The sequence below is a fragment of the Anabrus simplex genome, chromosome 3 (genome assembly GCF_040414725.1).
Source record: "Anabrus simplex isolate iqAnaSimp1 chromosome 3, ASM4041472v1, whole genome shotgun sequence".
Taxonomy (NCBI): Eukaryota; Metazoa; Arthropoda; class Insecta; order Orthoptera; family Tettigoniidae; genus Anabrus; species Anabrus simplex.
In genome coordinates, this window is record NC_090267.1 from 82,421,179 (window position 1) to 82,430,008 (window position 8,830).

Here is an 8,830-nt window from a genome sequence, read left to right on the forward strand (position 1 = left end):
AACTTAACAGCCGAAGCTTCAGTTTCTTGAAAAATATACAAAGCATCCTGTTCCCAATGAATCTACTCTCAGGCAGGACTATCTGAACCCTTGTTATGAAGAGATGTTGGATATAATAAGGCGTGGCGTGGGAGACAGTAAGATATGGGTTTCAATAGACGAGACTACAGATGTGGATGGAAGATATGTAGCAAATGTGATCGTTGGCGCCCTGAAGGAAGATCGGCCTGGAGATACGTTCCTCCTGACATGTGAAATGCTAGAGAAGACAAACCATTCCACCATTGCAGTTCTCTTCGACAATTCAATGAATTTGTTGTGGCCAAACGGGGCAAAGAGAGAGCACATTTTTCTATTTGTAACTGACACTGCTACATATATGGTGAAGGCAGCCAAGGGACTTAAAATGCTATACCCAAAAATGATACAAGTGACATGTCTTGCACATGCCTTGCATAGGGCAGTTGAAGAAGTTAGAAGTAGCTACCCTGAAGTTGATAAATTAATATCAAACTGTAAGAAAGTGTTCGTCAAAGCTCCACTTCGCGTTCAGAAATTTCAAGGAGAAGCACCTTCACTATCCCCTACCTCCCAAGCCAGTTATAACGCGATGGGGGACTTGGCTTGATGCCGCAGTGTACTATTGCAACAACTTAGATGTCGTGGAGAAGATCGTGAAGTCTTTTGATCCTGCAGAATCGTCCTCCATAAAAACCACTCAAGATTTATTTTCAAGTACTACATTAAAAGTGGAGCTGGTTTACATAAAGTCCAATTTTAATTCTTTATCTGGAGCAATCATGCAACTGGAAGTTTCAGGTGCAGAACTAAGCAATGCACTGGATGTTGTAAAGTGCACTGAACAGGAATTAAAGCATGCGAAAGGAACAATAGCATCTAGAGTGTGTAGAAAATTAGAAAATGTATTGAACGCTGAAAGGCATAACAGTCTATAATGATAATGTATTGGAAAATAACCGCAGATTTGTGTACCTGCGTGGAATAAGTGACATTCTTTGTGGAAACCCTTCATCTGCAGATTTCCAGGAATTTTCTCCAAGTGATTTAACTCTATTCAAGCACACTCCCCTTACATCATGTGATGTCAAAAGAAGTTTTTCTTGCTACAAGATGATGCTCAGCAACAACAGGAGGGGATTCGCATTCAACAATCTTAAGATGCATGTGGTCATAAATTGCAACAATTCTGATAATGGAGACTAGATCAGGTATGAAAGTTTCATTCAAATAACATATGTTTTGTGTATAAATTAAAACTGATCGAATATTGAACAGTGAAAGAAACTGTAGTCCGTCCTTGCCTAGGAGTATGCAGTGTAACCTTAATGAGTTCATGAAATATTAATCATTTTAGTTGATTTTGGCTTAAAGATTTTGAAGAATTAAAACCTTTTTGACTCTAAATTAATTGCAGCCTGTAGCAATCATAATAAAATTGTTTCTATGTAATGTAGATGCTATTCATTAAGTCATTTTTTGAATTTTATAGGTCATATTTTTATGTTTTTTAGGTCATAAATGCATACATATTTCATACACTTTTAGGTCATAGAAATCCTCCCCCTACTTATGACTCTTCAAATGGTGTACCGCACCCTATGTTTATTGTTTTCAAAATGAATACAAAACAGAAACAAATATTATAATTTACCTTATTTCCTGGGAGTTTTGAGAAGTACTCCCAGGATTATGATTTTCTTTTGGCAGCAATCAATATATACTAAAAATATTACATTTTATAACTTATGAACAGAAGGGTGGAGTTCTTTTCCAACCACCATTAAGTCGAAGGCTCAGGCTCAAATGAAACGATAGATTATGTTATCCACCTTGTGGGTCAATTGGGGTAAATCAGACCTTGCACCACCTTTCTTCCCCGACTGCACATACATCTTTACTGTGAACTTATGAACAGACAGGCAAACAGTCTTCTGATTTATTGGTGTACTGAGAAAGTGATATCAGAAGGGTAGGTACTTAAAATTATCGACAGTCTCAAGAGATGTATTTCATCAGCAAGGCATCAAAAAGTTCTTGTGCTTCTCAAGATATGCGTTCTTGTTTCCCATCCCTAATCTCAACAGATCTTTAGTCTTGATGTGGGAAGTGAAGGACAAGAAGAAAGCTGGTTAAACACAGGGAAAGAAAGGGAAGAGACAAAGATATAAAAATGAATACAAATAAGACTTACCTCTTAATGTATTTATTCTACTGTGGGCTCCTATCTTTCTATATATAATTTTCTTTAAGCATAGATAAAAGCCCGGCTGGTGGCCATGATCGTTAAGGCATTGAAGTCTAAACGGTCTGACACCGTGGTTAGCTACTTCGGGGCCCGTTGGTGGAAAAAAATTTCACTATCAGAATGTTGGCTGGCAGGGTAGGGGAGGTGGTGGTATACAATTTCTAATCACTAGATTGTGAGCCAAAAACCTGGATTAAATTCCAGACCTCTCTGCAGTGCTCATATGGAGTGAGGGCATATGACGCTGTTGATGTTGATTTGTCCGTCGGATGGAAACATCAAGCCTTGAGCAGACCCCTTGGTGCTATTCGACAGGAGTAAGCTATGTGCTGGCACCAGGTTTCAACCTCTCCATTCCTACTATTCATATCATCAACTCCTGCGATGAGGTTGACATCAGGAAGGGCATACAGTCATAAAAACCCACCATGACAGATTCATCTCACCTCATACCCAACCCCGTAGAGAAATGGGACAAGGGCTGGGCAAACAAAAACAGAAGACAGAGATTGATTTTAGGTCGTTTCATCAGTATGAAACAGATGAAGTCAAGAGCACTTTTTTATATATATAAATATGTTTTATGGCTGCAGGTCATCTGAAATTAGTGACAGAAAATGTGTGAAGCAATGTTACCTGGCAACCATCGATAGATGGTCATAACTGAGAGATATATAAGACATACAGTAGCATGCAAATTAATCCGAACATGATAAAGAAAAGTGTTACCATACGAAAAATCTTAAAAACTACTGAAAATAAGTTCTGCACAATTACAAAAGTCATACCTTGATACGTTATGGGACCTCCTTTGATCTTCATAAGAGCATCAACAGCTTTTGGGATGCATTCCACCAAATTTTGCAAATATCATTGATCTCTTCATTGTAAAACCACACCTTGATAAGCGAACATATCATAGTCACTTTCTTTGATCTACCCACTTTCACCATTCTCTTCTTAAAAATGGCCCATATATTCCCAATGTTCCTAATATTGGATGAGTTGCCAAACCAAGGGATCACTTCAATATTTTTGTCTTCAACAAATTTGTTGAGTTTTTGTATGTGTGGCATGGTGCAAAATCTTGTTAAAAAACACATTCACCATCTGGAGAGTTTTTCTAACGCAGGCATCACTCTCCTCTGAAGGATTTCTATGTATTGGTCACTGTTCGCCATACACTTAATGGGGACTAAAGGCCCTGGTCCCTTGTAAGTAACATATACCCAGAATGTCACTGAAGGGTGAAATTTAAGTGATGTTTTCTTTTGTTTTTTTATCCACACAATGAACATGCTGATCACAAACTTCGAAATGTTTCATCAGAAAATACGAATTTCTTCCAATCTTCCACAGACTAGTCCTTATGTAGCCTGGTCCATATCAATAATTATTTGCACACAGCGTCAGTCAGAAGTTGCTTCTCTGCTGGTCTGCCGCTCTTCTTCCTGCCTCCAACAGTGTGTGGCGAACTGTTGTAACGTGAACATTTCGCCCGTTCTGACTTAACACATTCACTCCCGTAGATACCTTAACGTGCTTAAGAGCAGCCTATGTGCAGGACTGTATCCGAGTTAAGGCGTTTAAGGTTGCACAATGTAAATGTTGTTTCGAATTTGGTGCTAAATTCGTACCAAGTCGTAGTTCATGTTGAAAACAATAAATGGCATATAAATGAACAGTCCTTCACCCTGACTACCTGAACAGACGGTACATTCCAATGCTTTCTTTCTTTTTTTCTTTGAGTAAACACAGACCTAAGCAAGTCATGGTATTCTTGTGATAGTGTGTAATGAAGTGAGTTATTGTGTCGCAATAACATAATGAGTTACAAACACAGTATACGAAGTGAGGAAATTGAAGGTATACTACTGAACGATAATTCTGGTGATGAACTTATCTCTGATTTCAGTGATAGCGAAAACAATTCCGATGATGATATACCAGACTGTGGGCAAAGTGAAATTCAGCACATTCAAATAACTGATATGCATCCGTCTTATCGCCCGCCTGCAATCAAGTTCACTGGCCGGGTACGATTAAATGTTGACATCGAAAATAAAAATGAAGTTGTGTCTTTTGTCAATTTATTTGTAAATGACGATTTCCTTGAATATGTAAGCCATCAAACAAACCTTTACGCAGAACAAGTTATTAGTGCAGCACCGCATCCATTCACTAAACAGGCGTATTCTATTTTTCAGATGTGGAAACCGGTTGACATAAATGAGATGGAAAAGTTTTTAGGACTAATGTTTGTAACCGGAATAATTCATAAACCACATCTGAAAATGTACTGGACAGAGGATACTATTTTCTGCTCATCGATTTTTTCAAAAACCATGGCACGAACCTGGTTTGGAAACATTTTGTCATTCTTGCACTTTAACGACAGAAGTCATTATGAGGGAAATCCCGTTAGGCTATACAAAATTAGGCCAATTCTCGAAAGGCTCAGTGACCAGTTTTCGTACAATAACATTTAATGTAAAATAGTGCACTATAGAGATGAGGGGATTTTAAAAGGCTGGGCTGGAGGTTTAAATCACCTGCTGAGGAGCTGGTAGTCAATGTGTTAAATCCTAGTTTAGTCCATTTATGACCAGTGTTGCATTTTCACAACATTTGTTTAACAACATGTAATATAATAAGGAACAACAGAGTCTATCCATTCCAACTACAATTTGAATCCAGTGTAACAGCTGAAGTGGCAGTGGACTGTTGTAAACAGGTGTCTATGAAGATGGAAGGTAGTAAGCATGCACTGTCACAAAAATGGTAAGTTATCACCTTATAAATGTACATAATTTGTTGAAGTTCACAAATAATGTAGGCTATCTGTCTGTCTGTTAGGTCATCAGCCCAGAAGCCGGTCAGATCCTCAAATAGCACCACCAAAGATTATGCAGTTATAAGGAAACCGCAAAAACCAATGGCAGCACCAAAATGAGGCATACTAGTCAAGAGGAGGAGTGAGGTGGTTTGCCATTGCTTTCCTCACTGGGTCAGAAAGTGCTATTGCAGCATGACTGTATGAGCAACACCTTTCATAATACTCAGATGCACTAGTCGTGCTCTGAATGTCATTACTCAGAACCACCCTACCCCAGCAGCTTCCATATTGACACAGCCATGGATGAGACTGGGACTTTGGCGAAAGCTACACTTCGCTCTGGCCTATGCCAAGAGATGGATACAAAAGTACTGTATCCATCAAGAAATGGCAGCAGGCAAAAATAATGTATAACAAAACTTAAGTTAACATGTATGCAGTTTGTGAGATTTGTATTTGTATTCTTCTGCTTACAAATGGGCTTAGAACATGAGCATTGAATTTTCACAACACTGGGCACATATGATACCTATTTTAAAGTACAGTATATCATTTTTTTATTTCACAGAAACTTGAGTGTCCATGAAATTCTTTCCCTGTTGAAAAAAAATAAAAATGTTGACAAGGCTTATAGCATTGATATTTTCATTGTTCCAGCTGACATAAATGAAGATAACGATGAAGATAGCAGTGACGAATACTTTGGCGGGACATGCAATAATCTTACTGAATGACAGTTAGCTGCAGAGACCAAAACTGTTCTTAGAGGTGCAGATGAGGCCGTTGTTATAGGCATTGAGTGCAAGGATAGTGTGTTCAAACTATCGTACAATAATTCTAGTGCCATCAGCGGGAAGGTAAACAATGGCAGGGAAATTCGTACAATGCATGCTTCTGCTAATTGTAATAAAGCTCTTACCTTGGTCACAAAACTGCAAAGGAGAAAAATGACAGTTGAGACTATGGGCAATTATCGTAAATGGCAGAACAAGGACTTGCCACATCAGAATTGCATAAGAAATAAAGTTCTACAAAATGAACCTCTAATTTATAGACCCCAGTTTATTGATCAGCCATATACTCCACTCCAAATGTTCCAGTTATTTTTTACAGACAAACATCTTGACTTCATTGTACAGGAAAGTGTGAAGTATGCTGTTCAGGAAAGAAAGACAAACTTTCAAATCTCCATTGAGGAACTTAAAGTGTGTTTTGGTATTTTAATTCATAGTGGTTATATACCTGTACCTCAAAGGAGGATGTATTGGGATGAACAGCCTGACACAAGAAACAGTGAAATTGGTTTGAGGAAGTTATGTGTTATCTCCATTTGAATGACAATATGTCTTTAGACATGAGGGACAAAATATCAAAACTCAGGCCATACCTAGATTCATTTAGAAACTCATTCTGGAGTACACCATTTGGCAAAAGGAATCTAGCTGTGATGAAGCCATGATTTTCTATTACGGGTGCCATAGTTTGAAGCAGCATATAAAAAGCAAATCCCACTTTAGATATACAGGTTGTTGTCTCAATCAACCCCTGGGATATCTGATTGGTTTTGATATATTACATCAAGGAGCAAAAGGGCCTGAAAACTGTTACAAGAAAAAGTTCAGTTTAGGTGGTAGTGTACTTCTAAAATTCAGCAAAAGTCTTCCAACCATCAATTTTGGGAGAACCATGATAAATTGGTGATTTGATCAAGTTAATTAATGTAAACTCAATTTCAGAATTTAAATGCACCATGACTTAAACAGAATAAGAAAATATCTTCATTGCAGTTTAATATGTGTCAGTAAGTAGCTTGCTAGTTTCCTGGAACAAACTTCGTAAGACCTGAATTACAAATGTGTTCCTGTAAGTCATCTTACTTTATTTATAACTATTTGGCAAGGACTCACATGTGTTTATTAAATAGGACGTGGACTGGAACAAATTTAAGACAGGTTACCATTACGGTACTAAAATATGAATACTTGGCATCAATTAAAAGATTAGGACCATGACTACTAATCTTTCTGACCTTAGTTCAGTTTCCATGGAGTGAAACCAGGGCTTCCTTGACTAATTCAGCAAAGGAATATGGCTCTCTGTTTTTCCATTGACAAATATGTAAACCGTTGCTATGGGAACAAACACATGGCTTTATTTACATCTAACATGCTATAAAGCATCAGTATTTGCCTTTTTAAAACCAGATGTCCTGACTTGAAGGCAAGAAAATGATTCAGATTCATTCATTTGCTGTCCATATATTGTTCCTAAGTAGAACCTTGCAGTAATGATTTTGTAGGTCTGAGTCATTATCCCTTATCAGATAACCTTTAAGAGGATCTACAAGTTTTCATTTAGCATTAAAAGAAGCAAAGATAAGGAGAACTATGCAAAAGAAATCAAAAATATAATTATACACCTCAAAAAGTTTTTCTACTTTATTTCTTAGAAAAACTTGGAAAGTAAAGTTAATTTTAATTAATAAGCATATAAATAAAATATTGTAAAGCAGAGGCACTTACTCTTGCACAGCCAGTTGAGGCCCTGGACAGAGGTCAAATGTCTACTTAATGTTACAGTCAATATGATAGAGGCTGCATGACCTTGGGTCTTGGAGAACTGTGCTCAAGGCAGTAGCCAGTAAGATTATGAGCGCTATCTCCTGTCCAGTAATTCTTTTAAGTAGTGGTGATTATTGTTTTAAGAGGAAGTACAAGTAGGTAACCATCCTATTAACTCTGAAGAATAAAGCTTTTAGATTTCATCTAAATCCTATAAGGAGTATTGCTCTCCCCTTAAAAGAATAATCACCTCTATTATATCACCACTGTAAGAACTGTGAATTGCTATGGCAGCTTTCCCTTGAATTTAAACTCTTTAATTTCTACACCTTCATGGTCTTTTTTTTTTTTTTCCTTTTCAAATTCAATCTTCATCAAAATGGAATGCTTCTTTCCTTATTAATGGAGAACGTGACTAGTACTTAAGCCCATTAAACTGAAATACCAGATAAACAGTACTGTTGTCCAATGGCAGATTTTTTTATTCATACCTTGAATACTTCACTAGTGAACATAGGACAAGCAGCTGTATTGAAACTTTCTTATTTGGTGTCACTTCATCAACTATTTATCTCTTGTGACACTGATAGTGTTAGATTTTCAAGGTACAGAATTTTTTTTTTTTTTTCAAAAGCCTTCTGTGGTGCTCCACTTTCTACTACAGGAAAACACCCCAGCTCAGTATGGCACTACTTACACATATTTGGAGCAGGTTTATTGCTTTTATCCTTCCTTTAGTCATTTCTTATTGTCTTCTGAACCCGACACTATTATGTCTGCAAGACCTAGGGGGTCTCATTTTATGCCCTTCTTTTCATTTTGTCATACCTTCATTCTGCCAAAGATCAGATCTGCTTCCTCTTAACAACAGGCATGCCTTTGCTGGCGAGACCTAGTGTTTACAGTGCACTGTGCCTTCAGGTGTGGGCTAGAGTAATTTTGTTACGTTTGTTGATCTGCCTCAGTCTTATCCTTGGCTTTGACAATATGAAAGCGACTGAGGTATGAGCGATGCTAGTAATACCATTCCTTACGCAGCCAGTCTCTGCCATGAATGGTATAAAAATGTTGCTCATAGGGTTGGTTGGTGCATGCATTTCAGCAGGCTTGGCAGACTGATATGCAACAGCAACGTGTGGCTCAGTGAGGAAAGCAATGGAAAACTAC

General features: G+C 37.7%; 1 protein-coding gene across 2 annotated transcripts in view; it reads right to left on the reverse strand.

Annotated features, from left to right (window-relative positions):
* LOC136865996 (PTS-dependent dihydroxyacetone kinase 1, dihydroxyacetone-binding subunit DhaK) overlaps positions 1 to 7,698 on the reverse strand; it is a 380,683-nt gene extending 372,985 nt beyond the window's left edge. The window contains exon 1 of one of the 2 annotated variants that reach the window (XM_067142600.2): positions 7,625 to 7,698. The gene's annotated coding sequence lies outside the window, so the exon portion shown is untranslated. The remainder of the gene's footprint in view (positions 1 to 7,624) is intronic. The other variant, XM_067142599.2, reaches the window with a different exon arrangement.
* Between the last annotated feature and the right edge of the window lie 1,132 nt (positions 7,699 to 8,830).